Consider the following 15,229-nt stretch of genomic DNA (forward strand, 5'->3'; position numbering starts at 1 on the left):
ACAGGGGCCATCAAGGTAGATATAGAAACAAACATGTGGAAGAAATATTGCCTGCTCTACCTTCATAGACAACCAGCATTAGTGCTGCTACACATCTTGCTGAGGTGAGGAGCAGATCCTTGCCTGTGTTTTATTCCAGTGCTCTCCTGGTCAGCCAGCCAAACATTTTCCACCCTCCTTCTAAGCCCCAAGCTCTAGAATTCCTAATGAACCTCTCCATCCCCCTCACCACTTTTAAGAAGTTCCATAAAACTCCCTCTTTGAACAAATGTTTGGTCACCTGTTGTCGTGTCGTCTTATGTGGCTTGGTGTCAAATTTTGTTTTGATAATTGCTCCTGTGATGCATCTTGGAAAGTGTTACTACATTGAAGGTGCTATATAAATGCAAATTGTTAAGTTAACTGGTCTCCAGTTGGGTTGGGAAACAGCAAGTGGGAGAATATCAGGTAAAGGATGGCTGGGCTTGCTCCCTTTCTCCCCATCATCTTCCGCCTCCACCCCCCAGCCAACGTATGAATAATCTGCCAACACTCCACAGTCCAATATCCAGTCCTGGAGGAGCAGAAATTTCCTCCAACTAAATACTGGGAAGACTGAAGCCATTGTCTTCAGTCCCTGCCACAAACTCTGCTCCCTAGCCACCGACTCCATCCCTCTCCCTGACGACTTTCTGAGGCTGAACCAGACTGTTCACAACCTTGGTGTCATATTTGACTGAGGCCACTGTCACTATTTCCACATTCGTAACATCACCTGACACTGTCCCTGCCTCTGCTCATCTGCTGCTGAAACCCTCATCCATGTCTCTGTTACCTCCAGCCTTGACTGGTCTAATGCTCTCTCAACTGGCTTCCCATCTTCCACCCTCCATGAACTGGAGCTCATCCAAAACTCTGCTGCCCATGTCCTTACTCACACAAAGTCTCGTTCGCCCATCTACCCTGAGCTCGCTGACCTATATCAGCTTCCGGTTAAACAACGCCTCGATTTTAAAATTCTTATTCTTGTTTTCAGATTCATCCATGGCCTTGCCCCTCCCTATCTCTGTAATCTCCTCCAGCCCTACAACCCTCCAAGTTCTGGCACTCTGCAGATCCTTGATTTTCATCATTGACAGCCATGTCTTCAGCAAGCTAGGCCCTAAGCTCTGAAATTCCCTCCCTAAACTGCTGTGTCTGTCTACCCCTCTCTCCTCCTTTAAGATGTTCCTTGAAACTTTCATCTTTGACCAAGCTTTTGGTCATCTGCCCTAAAATCTCCTTATGTGGCTTGGTGTCAAATTTTATTTGTAAACGTCCCTGTGAAGTGCCTTGGAAAGTTTTACTACTAAAGGCGCCATATAAATGCAAGTTGTTATCTGTGCTCATTCAGGAGTAATAGCCTTTGGATTGAGTATGGAGGGTGGCTAGTGCACTGAATCCCAATATGACAGTGCATCTTTAAGACAGGAGGAAGGAAGTACAAATTGGACGAGCAGGGGAAATAATTTTGTTTTCCTGAATGCTTCATTTCTGGAATGAAAGCCAGGCTCCACATAATAAATGTTTTTATTATCACTTTCAGTGCTTAGTGTCCTTTGCTGAGTTTAAAATAGGAATGTGTTTTGGTATTTAATCAGCCACTACAATAATTTCTGGGAAAAAAATTAATAATAAAGAGGCACAGTACACAAGCATGTTTAATAAACAATAAAATGGTCATTGTCTTATCCATCACAAATTGTACGCAGTAGTATTGCAACACATGATGCCTAGGAGAGATGGGCTTGGTAATGGCCTGCTCTTGGATGTTTCTGAACATTGTGACATTTGGAAGTCCTTTCGAAGGCCTGTTTTGAAAAGAATTGATAAAGTTAGACAGAGAGAAACTTTTTCTGCTGGTGGTGGAGCCTAGGATAGATCAGAGCCAGGCCATTCAGAAGTGAGGTTAGGAATCACTTCTTCATGCAAAGGGTGATTGGAAGTATGGAACTCTCTCCCACATAATGCAGTAGATGTTAGCTCAATTAATAATTTAAAATCTGAGATTGATAGATTGTTGCTAGCCAAGAGTATTAAGAGATATGGAACCAAGGTGGGTGCATGGAGTTAAGATACAGATTAACCATGATCTAATTGAATGGTAGAACAGGCTTGAGGGGCTGAATGGCCTCCTCCTGTTCCTGTCAGTCCTCAGTTTTAGAATATAGAAGTTTAATTACAAGCAGAGAACAGATTCTCCTACTGTTACCTCCATCTCCCTCATGTAAGTCTAAATGGGGGGGGGGGGGGGGGGAGGGGGAGGGCGGGCGGAGGGAGGGAGGGAGGATTGAAGATACTGATTTGAAGTTGCATATAGTTGATCCTTCCTGGACTAGCCATTCTGATCCTGACCTCTAGTGGGGAGGTTTTCCTTTCCTGGGAACCTGTGTGTTTGGGGTCATAGGGTGAGAGGTCAGTGATGTCTGCAGCTATACCCTGTGTGCATTGGTAAGCTTCACTGAACAGATGCCCTTTCCTAAACTTCTCTTTTTATGTATATATACACCACTAGCACTAAAGTACAAATAGAGAATAGATCTGTTTGATGCGACTACAATCATTGTATTGAATGGTTCCAATGGTCTCCTGCCCAGCCTCTCGCCTTCCACCTCCCACCCTCAATAAACTTGAGCTCATATAAAACTCTGCTGTCCGTATCCTAACGCGCAACAAATCCCATTCACCCATCATTCCTCTGCTCCCAGTCAATTTTAAAATTCTCATTCTTGTTTTCACATCCCCCCAATGGCCTCGCACTTCCTATCTCTGTAAACTCCTCCATCTCTACAACCCTCTGAGATCTCTGTGTTCCTCCAGTTCTGGCTTCTTGCACACCCCTGATTTTAATAGCTGCACCACTGGAAACCATGTTGTCAGTTGCCAAAGCTCTAAGCTCTGGAACTGTCTCCCTACATCTTTCTATCTCTGTTTCCTCCTTATAATCTACTTCTTTGACCAAGTTTTTGGTCACTTGTGCTAATATTTCCTTATGTGGCTTGGTATCAAATTTTGTCTGACTGCACTGCTGTGAAGTGCCTTTAGGTCAGTTTCCTACCTTAAAGACACAATATAAATGCAAGTTGTTGTTTTGCTGCACCTAATGGGTCCACACCCTGGTCAGTGTGGAAGAAAACCATACAAATCGGGAAGTTTCTAGTTTGTTTGGGATAGGTGAGGTGCCAGCAGGCATGGTGTCATTGGCCAGTGCCATAGCAAAAGGCAAAAGAAGAGATGCCTCAGAGGGGGCCTTAAGGAGGTTAGACAAGTAATGATGAGATAGAGAAAATCGAAACCCATGCACTGCTATGGACACACCAGGGCAACAGCACAAGAGAGCGAAGGTGAAGGTGTGCAGATGTTGGGTAATATATCTTTACGCTCAAGATGATCAACAGGTGAAGTGAGTGAGACCAAGACCAACTTTTTAAAATAAAACAACCAGTTGATGTATTGGGGGGGGCGGGTGGAGGGGTGGGATGAGACTTAGCTTGCGAAGCCAGCCTGGATTCTGATTCCTGTTCACTAATTATTGACCAATGTTGGAGAGTCCTCATATATGGAGGTTGAGTGAAGGCAGGTCTGGAATCAGCTGTGATGCCACCATCGTGCAATAGCCTGCCAACATTCACTGGCTCAACAAGTCAAGAATGACTACTTGGCTAAGGTTTGGAGGGCTCTCGAACCTGTGGAGCTGCAGCACAGCAAGAGTTCATGTCTTCAGGAGGGAGGAATTAATATGTGTCTATGTATATTTCTTGCTATTGACCTTGTGCATGACATAACTAGTTCCCACAATAAACCTAGCCCATGTAGATGTGTGGATACTTTGTACAGGAAGTTCTGATTCCCTCAGAATATCCAGTAGATTATACTGTTAGAATGTGCTAATATGTGGCTAAGGAGAGCTTGCTGCACAATATGTGCTGACAGTTTGCTTTCCATAACCTAACTTGACCCCTGGCTGAAACTCAAGCCTTCCAAAGAAAGAAATTCCTGCCTGGGACTTGGATTTTCTGGATTGTGAGGTCATAGATCCAAAGGATATTTTTAGTAAATGAACTCTTTCTCCCAAAATCCCCCCTAAGACATATCCTTAAAGGGTAAAGGATAGTCCGGAAGGGATTGTTTCTTGTTTAAAGTACCCTCTGCATCCACGTAGAGGAAGAGTAGATTGACGGTGATTGTATCGTGATGGTTTTATAGCAAGGCCAGTCATGTCGCTGGTGCATACACTTGGCTTGGTATCAAGTCATCCGTTGACATGACTTCAGACTTGTCCAGGAGCCTTTTCTGAGCAGCAGGACCTTTGGAGGATGGGGCTGCAGGATGCGGATATTCCAGGCGGTAGTGGAAGTTCCCAGTGTCCGGCAGCTCAGGCCAGTTCCTGATTTTAGTGCCCCCTGCCCCTGCTGTTTCCTATGGATTCATTCACGGGAACAGTGATGCAATCGGTGAACTAACCGGAGCAGTCCATCAGGATGAATGACTCCAGTCAAGCAGCTCTGCACCACTAGTCAAATTGCTTTTTTTCTAAACACTAAAAATAATGATTGGCTTATTTTCTCGATATAGAATGCTGAGGACAGGAGTTATCCACTGACACTTTCCTTGTCCTTTAAGTATGCCTCGATTTGTGTTTTGTTGTTTCTCCCCACCCCCACAGGTGGCTTCTGAAGGCCATTTGGCCCATTGTGTCTGTTCCAGCTCTTTGAAAGAGCTATCCAATTAGTCTCATGTGCCCTGCTTTAGTTTTAGAGATACAGCACTGAAACAGGCCCTTCGGCCCACCGAGTCTGTGCCAACCATCAACCACCCATTTATACTAATCCTACACTAATCCCATATCCCTACCACATCCCACCTGTCCCTATATTTCCCTACAACCTACCTATACTAGGGGCAATTTATAATGGCCAATTAACCTATCAACCTGCAAGTCTTTGGCATGTGGGAGGAAACCGGAGCACCCGGAGGAAACCCACGCAGACACAGGGAGAACTTGCAAACTCCACACAGGCAGTACCCAGAATCGAACCCGGGTCGCTGGAGCTGTGAGGCTGCAGTGCTAACCACTGCGCCACTGTGCCGCTCTTCCCCATAGCCCTGCAATATTTTTTTCTTTTATCCAATTCCCTTTTGAAAGTTACTATTGAATTTGTTTCCACTACCTGTACAAGCAGCGTGTTCCAGATCATCATAATTCGCTGTGTTGGTCTCATCTCCCCTTTTTTTTAATTTTTCTTTTTATCCTTTGATGTCAACTGAGAGCAGCTTATGAAAGCAGTAAATATAAAACTCTAGTCCTTTGTATCAAATAAAGAAAGACTTGCATTTATATAGCACCTTTCATGACTTCAGGACATCCCAAAGCACTTTGCAGCCAATGAAGTACTTATGAGGCATAGTCATTGCTGTAATGCAGGAAATATGAAGCCAGTTTTGCACACAGCAAGCTCCCACAAATAGCCAAGTGATTATTAGCAGGTAATCTGTTTTTTTCGTGATGTTAGTTGAGCGATAAATATTAGCTAGAATACCGGGGAGAACTCCCCTGCTCCTCTTTGAGTTAGTGCCATGTGATCTTTTACATCCACCTGAGGGCGGCTGGGCCCTCGACTTTTAAACATCTCATCCAAAAGACAGCACCTCTGACAGTGCAGAGCTCCCTCAGTACTACACTGGAGTGTCAGTCTGGATTACATGCTCAAGTCTCTGGAGTGGGACTTGAACCCACAACCTTTTAACTCGGCGGTGTTAGTGTGCTACCTATTGAGCCATGGCTGGTGCAAATTCCATATGTGCGCTTTATCGGGTTCTTGATGTGGTTTTGTTACTTCCAATTCTGCATTGTCTTTCTTCATATCAGCTGCTGATATATTTTTATATTCTCCTTTATTTTTCTCTTTGATTCCTCTTCAATTTAAATCCTTTTGTTGCTTTTTTGGTTCTGCTGCTTTTCTGTGTTCTTATCTCCTGAAATTCAAATGTTTGATTAAAGGGTAAAAAGACAATCTCCTGAGCAGCAATGTTGAGGAGGGGAAAAATGACTTGTCCTTCGAACAGGATATTTGTTAGAAAGGAGCTGAGAAATAGGGCGACAGGATGGAAAGTTTAAAAGGAATGGAGGGAGATAGCCAACAGTTGTTGCTTCCTTTGAGCCCAGAGGTTAATGTTGTAATAATTTCCATATCCTGTTGCTTTTAATAGAAAGTTCAGTATGGAGTTTTTTTTATTTTGAAATCCTGATTAATCCACTTAAGAAGGTGCATCAGAGTGCAATAGTAAACAGATACGATTGGTGCAGATGAGAAAGCAGATTTTAATTAGTCTGGTATTTCCCCAGTGGTGTGTTTCTGATATTGATTATACATTTAAGAAATTTTACCGAATTTTCAATACTTCACAGAGAATCCTTTCCTTCCATCAGGTTTACCTTTAGCAGAGTTCAGGGTCTGTAGACTAACACAGATGGTAGATGAGATCATTGCGATTTGTTCTGTTGTGGTGTAGAAGTTGCTTTGCGTTGAGTACTTGGAGTGACTAATGATCTCAAACAAGGGCCTCTCCAGAAATGATTCCATTCTGTGCTCAGCTTCAAATATTCCTGTTGCTGAGAGCATTTTAATTTTTTACATAATGAAAACTACGACCCATTTTGTTCCATGCTTTGTCTTCATGAGTTGATTTGGTCATTTGAGCCATGGTTTAATATTTACTGAAAGAGAACTTGCATTTCTTTTTAGCTTCTGTCACAACCAGAGGATGTCCCAACTTGCTTTACAGCTAATGAAGTACTTTTTTGAAGTGTAGTCACTGTTGTTTGGAACTCGGCAGAGAATTTGCACCAAGCAAGCCAACAGCAATGAGATAATCTGTTTAAAAGCTGGTTGAGGGATAATTATTGACTAGGATATTACAGACAACTCCCCTGCTCTTTTTTGAATATTGCATCTACCTGATCGGGCCTCAATTTAACTACATATCCAAAAGACAACACCACTGACAGTGCAGCACTCCCTCAGTACTGCACTGGGCGTACAAGTCTGGATTAAGTGCTTAAGTCTCTGGAGTGGGACTTGAATCCACAATTTTCTGACTCGGAGACAAGAATGTTACCTATTGAGTCATGGCTGACACCAGAGAACTGGAACAGCTTTCCTGTTTTTCCCTTCCATCCTCCACGGCTTTAAATGTGCTCATTTGAGGAGAGATGTTCCCTAATGTTCTGTCGTGGTTGCTTTGACCAGGTTTAAAGGAGCGATGTGGGGGGATGTGTTCCAAAGAAAGAATCTCACAGTAATGTTAAAATTAGAGCCAGGCCATTCAGGAGTGAAATCAGGAAGCATTTCTTCACACTAAGGGTAGTAGAAGTCTGGACCTCTGCCCCAAAAGGCTGTGGATTCTGTGACAATTCGAGCTCTCACGATGGAGATTGATAGATTTTCGTTGGGTTAAGTTTCAAGGGATATGGGTCAAAGGTGGCTAAATGGGATAGAGGTGCAGAGCAGCCATAATCAAATTGGATGGCGTTTAACAGACTCGGGGGGCTGAATGACCTTCTCCTGTTCCTATGCTTTTATATTAAAAAAAAACGTGGGGAAATCTTTTTCCCCTTTGTAAATGTGGTTGTTGCTGCCATCTCTCAGTGGATAAAGAGTCTTGTTGAAGAGAAATTCTGGCATTGCACCTTCTGAAAGGAATAGAGCGGGAGATTTTGGCACAGGGTACCCTGTGAGAGCAAATACATGATTTGGGGTGGTGTTTTCAGTAAGTTGTACAGATAGTGGTGGAGACTTAGTAAAATCTGGTTAATTAAAGTGATTTATATTGTACAACATGAGACTGCACAATATGTTCCATAATAAGGCATGGGATGATCTTTCTCTTTCATCAGTTGGCAAAACCTTTGTGTATGAACAAAATACTTGATTGGACAACATGTGCATCCTAACCTCTGTTCTTTAAAATGATGTGTTTGCACATGTGCAGCAATGTGATACAAGGCTGTAATTCAGTCGAGGACTGCTGAGGGCATAAACTGAGTGAAACAAGATCAGTTTATAATACTGTCAAAGCTTTTCCCAATGATTTAGTGAGTACATACACCACAGAGTTTGGTATTGAGCCCGAATAGACCAGGAAGGGTTATTCATTCCAGGAACGGGCCATGAAAGCCTTGCTGAACTGGTGAATCTCAGTTAGGTTGATGTTAAGTGCCCTGCGGTTGGAGTTGTGCCTCTGGGCTAGGGAGGGGAACATTAGGCAGGTTTCCTGGTTGTCATAGGAACACAGAAATTGCTAGGCGAGAAAAGACCAAGGTCCATCCGGTTCGCCTTCTAACATCCCGGGAAATAGGGCGGCACAGTGACGCAGTGGTTAGCACCGCAGCCTCACAGCTCCAGCGACCCGGGTTCAATTCTGGGTACTGCCTGTGTGGAGTTTGCAAGTTCTCCCTGTGTCTGCGTGGGTTTCCTCCGGGTGCTCTGGTTTCCTCCCACATGCCAAAGACTTGCTGCTTGATAGGTTAATTGGCCATTATAAATTGCCCCTAGTATAGGTAGGTGGTAGGGAAATGTGGGGACAGGTAGGAATATGGAATTAGTGTAGGATTAGTATAAATGGGTGGTTGATGGTCGGCACAGACTCGGTGGGCCGAAGGGCCTGTTTCAGTGCTGTATCTCTAAACTAAACTAAACAACAATAATGGAGTTGGCAATTAATCACAGCAATCAATCTCTACCGCTGAGTCTACAACAGACCCAGACATGAGGCAAGGAAAACCCTAGTGGTGGAGAGCTTTTGGGAGCCAGTGGTCATCCAGTAACATCTGCTGGAAATGCCCATTTGTGCTGATCAAATGAGGCCATGATTGGGCTCAGTTGTAAGTCCAGGGTGACTGTTGATGGATGGGTATCTGTGGGACTGTTGACCAAGATTTAGAACCTTTAGAAGATGAGAGGACGAGAAAGAGTAAATTCAGAGCAGGGTCGGATGGTGGGTTGGGGGGTAAACATCTCGATCCTAAAGTGATATTACTGTGTTAATCCCTCAGGTTTTTGCACAGATATTGTATGGTAGGTAGTGGATTCGACCCATTATTTTTGGACACTAAGGGAATAGAGGTATATGGCATAAAAACAGAAAATGCTCGAAATACTCAGCAGGATTGGCAGCATCTGTAGAGAGAGAAATAGAATATCTGTTTTAGGTCTGTGACCTTACATCAGAACTGGGTAAAGTTAGACATGTAATAGGTTTTGAGCAAGTGAAAGGCGGGAGAGTGGGAAGAAGAACAAAAGGAAAGATCTGTGATAGGGTGGAGGAAAGGAGAGATATGGAGATAGGGCAGGAAAGGGCAGTTGAGGTAGAAGATCAGCCATGATCTTATTGAATGAGGGAGCAGGCCCAATGGGCCATTCGGCCTACCACTGCTCTTATTATTTTATGTTTGAGCGTTATTAGTAATGAAAGGAAGTGAAAATTTTAGAGAAATGAATCTCTTCATAATATTCATGTCAAGGAATGTATTTTTGTTGGGGGGTGTGGGGGGTATAGGGGTGTGATGAGTGAGAAACGAGTTCACTGTGAGCCCTACATGGGGAATCTGTTATAAAATGCAAAAGGAAAATCAGTAGCTGAGGTTGAACCTTAACCGGCAGGGTCTGGCATCTGCTCCCATGGCGTCCATAACACGCGTATAGAAAACAGATGCAATTGGTGAAAAACTGAACTAATACCATACATGTCCATAAACTGTTTTCTGCTAAACGTTTCACATTTCCTGGTCATTGGTACAATGCATTTAAATGAAGGACTGCTTATACTGATTGCAATTGGAAACTGTCTGAATTGTCGGGTTTATTTTGGTAGTCAGCACTGATTGTGATTGTGAAGATTAGCAATTTTGAGATATTAAAACCAAAGTGTTCTCATGCATATATTTCCTGTTCTTTAAGTTGCAACGTAATTGCGCTAAATAAACTGAAAAAGGGTTGTTTTCTTTAGTGTTGCTGCAAAACACGTATGAATAACCAGAGATTTAATGTTGGCTCACAGTTTAATGCAGTGCTAGTGCTAGTTTCTATACTTACCATTATTTCATCTGTGCCATTATTGATTTATTGTAGATGAATGCTCTGCAAAAGGAGAGAGCTAGCCTTTTGTTCAATAAATATAGTTTATTCATAAAATTTGTAAAATAAAAAGTTCATTACAAAACAATTCATAGTGGACATTTCAGAAAGTGCAAAAAGGACCGGTATCTTTTGATACTGCACATGAAGAGAGCTATCTTTGGCTCAATAGATGTACTCACCTCTGAGTCAGAAGGTTATGGGTTCAAGTCCTACTCCAGAGGCTTGAGCACGTAATCCAGGCTGACACTGCCAGTACAGTACTGCGGGAGGTGCCATCCTTCGATGAAACAGTAAACCAAGGCCCCATCTGCTCCCTTGTGTGGACGTCAAAGATCCCCATGGTACTATTTCAAAGAATTCTCTCCAGTGTCCTTCCAGGCCAATATTTACATCTCAACTAACATCACTAAAAACAGATTATCACATTGCTGTTTATAGGCTGCTGCATTTCCTACATTGCAACTGTGACTAAACTTCAAAAGTACTTAATTGGCTGTAAAGTACTTTGGGATATCCTGAGGTTATGAAAGGCACTATAGCAATGCAAATTCTTTTAATAACCTCCACAGGGTAGAGTCTCTACCTGGCTTCAGATTGAATGTTTGTGAAATGCTTTTTTTTCCACAGACTTGAAACTCAACTTTGACATTTGTCAAATCCCATGTGTGTTTGTGCCTTGCTGAGATTGAACTGTTTCAAGGTAGAGACGTTGAACAGGAAACAGATGCAATACAGCACCTTTTTAGATGAAACAGAGCAAAAACCCTGTGCTTAAAATTTGTTCAGTGCTATCTTCATTTGAGTTGTGTTTTGCTTATCTGAGCTTCCTATGGCTCCATTTCTTTCTGACTGACTGGTGTGTGCGGTAATTGTTCAGGAAGGTTTGCCCAATATGTTTGTTTTAACATTTTTTTGAAATGGAGCTCAGCAGTGCATGGTTTTGCCAGGAGGCAGTTTGTCATCTTCAACCCCCACCCCCATCAAGGCAGCTGTGATTGGACAACCAGTTTTAAATAAAAGGTTCTTTACCCACTTTGTGATGTCTGGGGCCTTGGGTATTTTTAATAATGACTTAATCTTGCTAGGGATTTAATATTGTGGTGATTTATTGCATTACTTTGGCCTCTGTTCTCTCAGACACTGGTTACAAAGTCCTTAATTGGTTTTGTCTGCCTTCAGAGCACTTCGGTCTAATTATTATTGGGGCTGTAACTACAGTCCTGTCATGTTTTTAAACTTTTTAAAAAGTTTTTATTGTTACTGAGGTATGGAGAAATGATCAGATTATGATGTGACTGTTGGCTCACTTGACATTAAAGTAAATGCAATGTTTGAGGAATTGATATCTTACAAGGTTACAGAAACTTAGATGATTTACATTTAAAAGCTATGAAGTGTTATTGATGCACCATTTTTGATTTGGAGAAAAACATTAAGTTATTTGGACCATAAAGGAAAGTCAACTCTGCCTTTTCAATGGCCAGTGACAGTCCTGCATTAGGGAACTTTATCTTAATGAGTCAAATTAGATCTCCGAGAGTTTAGATTTCACCATATAACCATACTTTTGGCTGATATTCTCCATGAAATGCACCATTGATTATTCGGCAGTACATGAATCACTTTCTTTGAACAGTGGAAGATAAGGTTATGACTTGTGTTTGAAACTGGTTCTTTCCTCCAATGTCTGTGTTGGCACGTGTGTTGCTCAGTGAGTGTGACTGAGCTATTCCAGCTGGGGAAAGGTACTAAATACTGCTGAGTTGGTTATCCTCAATCAGGGCAATGATGGGGAGTGCAACTATTAGCCTGGACTTAGGAGAAGAAATATCAACCACTGCTGTCCCATATTCTGGGGAAATGTACGTGTGATTGTTCTTTTTAATTGGTTTGGGGAACATGGGCACTGATGTGCTTTTTGCCCATCATTGGTTATCTTGAGATGGTGCTCGTTGGTCGTTTTGTTCAGTAGCCGTTTGTGGCTTGCGAGGTCATGTCAGAGGGCATTAAGAGACTACCACATAGTGCAAGACTAAAGTCAAGACTGGGTAGGGCTGTCAGGTTCCCTTCTGTGGAGAGTATGAGTGGAACAGTTGGGTTTTTGCAACAATTTGCCAGTCTTTACGATTGTATCACCTGTTGCTGGCCTACAAATTACCAGATTTATTGAATCCAATTTCACACCGCGCCGTGGTGGAATTTTGAGCTTACAGCATTGCCAATACTGGGTTCGGGTGTGATTCCTCCTAAAAAGGAATAGCCTACCAAAACTGAGCAATGAGATTCACAAATTAAAGCATGACCATTAAGAAAAGGTGCCATAAGGCAGCTGTGGAATTCTAACCAGTAGGGTTCTGCAAGGCTATCTTTAAACTGTGTTGGGGAGGGTGACATTGTGGCATGGTGGCCAGGAACCGGCTGCTCATTCTGCAATCCCGCCAGAACATCCTTTCCACGATGGGTGACATGTAGAATAGGCAGCCAGTTTCACGTTCCATACAAAAGTTGAAAGTTGGCCCCTGTGCCCTCTGCAGAGGAGGTGAGAAGAATCATATAGCGCAAAAGGAAGCCAATCGGCACCTCATGTCTGTGCCAGCTCTTTGAAAAAGCTCTCTAATGAGTCCCACTCCCCTGCTTTATTCCCCCCATCTCTTCCCTTTTCAAGTATTTATCCAATTCCATTTTGAAAGTTACTATTGAATCTGCTTCCACCGCCCTTTCAAACAGTGCATTCCAGATCATAACGCGCTGTGTAAAAACTCCTCATCTCCCCACTGATTTTTTTGGCAATTATCTTAAATCTATGACCACTGGCTACTGCCCCAACTGCCAGTGGAAACAGTTTCTTCTTATTTACCCTATCAAAACCCCTCATGATTTTGAACACCTTTATTAAATCTCCACTTAACCTTCTCTGCTCTAAGAATAACCCCAGCTTCTCCAGTCTCTGCACATCCCTGGTCCCATTCTAGTAAATTTCCTCAGCATTCTCTCCGAGGTAGTGACATTCTTCCATAGAATGGTGCCCAGAAACTGACAAAATGCTCCATTTGAGGCTGAACCGGTGATTTATAAAGATTGCATATGTTTTTGATACTCTGATTTGCCTCACTGTGTGGAATGTCAGGAACTGAGTGCCCTTGGACAAATGGTTGTATTTTTGCGACAGCAGAAGTATCTTGAAGCTAATTAAGAGTGGCTACCTTGGAGCCATGTGTAGACATTTAACGAGGTGGGTAAAGGCGACAGGAGCAGCAGCACAGTAAAAGCTGCATGACTTAAGGGCAGCAAGGACCCCTGGGCAATAACCAACCCCCGTTTCACAAATCCAACATGAGGCATAGCGGTGCAGTTCAAAGCAAATGTTAACTGTCATTGAAACTGGAGAGGTTACTCCAAGTGCCAACAGATCAGTACGAAGTTCCTTGTCACCTGTTAGAAACCAGGTTCTTCTAATCATAGTTAACTCTAGAGTCTAGTTGCAGTCTTATTGTGCTGAGAAAGCAACCTGTGTGAATTTAAGGCCAAAAATTCTTTCCTCTCTCCCCTCTTCATCTCTCTTCCCCCCTGTGCGCCCCACCCCCCATTACCATCTCTCCCCCTCTCCCTCTCTGACCACCCCTCCTTCCCCTGTCTCACTCTCTCTCTATTTCCCCACCCTTTCCCCTCAAAAATTACTATTTTTAGGTCACCTTAGGGTTCAGTGTTTGTTTTAAATTCTATTCATATTAAATAGTAACTTTCAAAAGGGAATTTGCTCAATACTTGAAGGGGAAACATTTGCAGGGTTATGGAAAAAGAGCAGGGGGAGGAGTGGGACCAATTGGATAGCTCTTTCAAAGAGCCAGATAGGCTGAATGGGCCGAATGGCCGCCTTCTGTGCTGTAAGATTTGATGATTGTTTTTCTGGGGCTAATGTTGACTTTGAGCAATTGTGTGGATCGGACAAGATCGGCTCTGCTGTCAGTTCCACATCTCCCCCTATCTTTATTCCTTTTGACCCATAAGGATGACAATGGGGATTGCTGTATAACAAGTGGCTGATCTGATATCCCCCAAGCTACACTATCACCCAAGGTCAAAAGTACCCCAATGGATCCAGTTTCCTCCCTAACTCCCCCCATTAGGTTTTCGTGAGCAGAGTGAGAGGAACTCTTGTGCTGTGATTCTAAGATTAGCAATGTGTTGCTGCTCTGTGTGGCATTGTCAGTAGCTCAGAATGGGGAGCTGAGCTCAGGATTCACCAGTTTTTATCTGAAATAGTTCAGCATTTCTTGGAAACAAAACAAATGATGAGAGTGAGACAGATACACACACAAAAACGAACCTACAAGTTATTGGTGTGGGGGACAGAAGAGGCTGCTGGGGTCAAAGCAGCGACCCATGTTTATACAGTGTACTAACCCGGAGTGCAGCAGATGTTGCCTGAAGAATGAGAAAGGGGCGTCACTTACTGGCTGTTTGAAGGTTTGTCAGCTCCGGAGGGAGGAAGCCTGGACAGCTCTTTCATCAGCTCTGAATGGTACATGTCTGCTTTCTCAGCATTTACAAGCCTCCTGCTCCGATGTTCCCCTCTCCAAAGGCTGTTTGTGGAACGTCAGTGACAGTCAGTGCAAGTTAGCAGCAGCTTAACTCACAATGTTCATACCTGGTGTCTGTGTCTGAAACGGATTCTTTGGAGAATGATGACAGGTTTTGCCCTGGAGTGGAAACTCTGCCTCAGCAACTGGTCGCAAAGCTGCACGACTGAAACAACTACTTCTGCATTGAGCGTGATAAAGACCTCTGTTACTGTGAAAGGCAGCAGTGTTTGTTCTGAAACGTTTGCACAGAGTGCACAAGGTGTCTGCAGTGGCGAAGGTTTGCTATCACAAGCCTGCGGACTCTGCTCCAGATTTATAGAAAGGCTGTAGGACAGAGTCTGAACATGAGAGGGAGAGAAGCCAATTGTCAAATATATACAGGAGAAAGAATAGCTTTAATTTCTGCCAAAAAAAGGGAAAAAGCAAGTTGGTATTTTTATGCATCTTTGTGACTTCAACAGAAAATGCAGTTTCCTTTTTTGTTGAACT

General features: G+C 43.2%; 1 protein-coding gene and 1 long non-coding RNA gene across 11 annotated transcripts in view; one reads left to right on the top strand and one right to left on the bottom strand.

Moving 5' to 3' along the window:
• The window catches only part of dst (dystonin), a 666,855-nt gene that overhangs the window by 480,805 nt on the left and 170,821 nt on the right, over nucleotides 1-15,229 (top strand). The gene's annotated exons all lie outside the window — the stretch shown is intronic.
• Nucleotides 1,662-15,053, bottom strand: LOC137354844 (uncharacterized). Its single transcript, XR_010970504.1, has 2 exons — nucleotides 14,612-15,053; nucleotides 1,662-1,829 (listed from the first exon to the last, which is right to left on the bottom strand). It is a non-coding gene; the product is annotated as an uncharacterized lncRNA (long non-coding RNA).

This window comes from Heterodontus francisci, chromosome 3 (genome assembly GCF_036365525.1).
Source record: "Heterodontus francisci isolate sHetFra1 chromosome 3, sHetFra1.hap1, whole genome shotgun sequence".
Lineage (NCBI taxonomy): Eukaryota > Metazoa > Chordata > Chondrichthyes > Heterodontiformes > Heterodontidae > Heterodontus > Heterodontus francisci.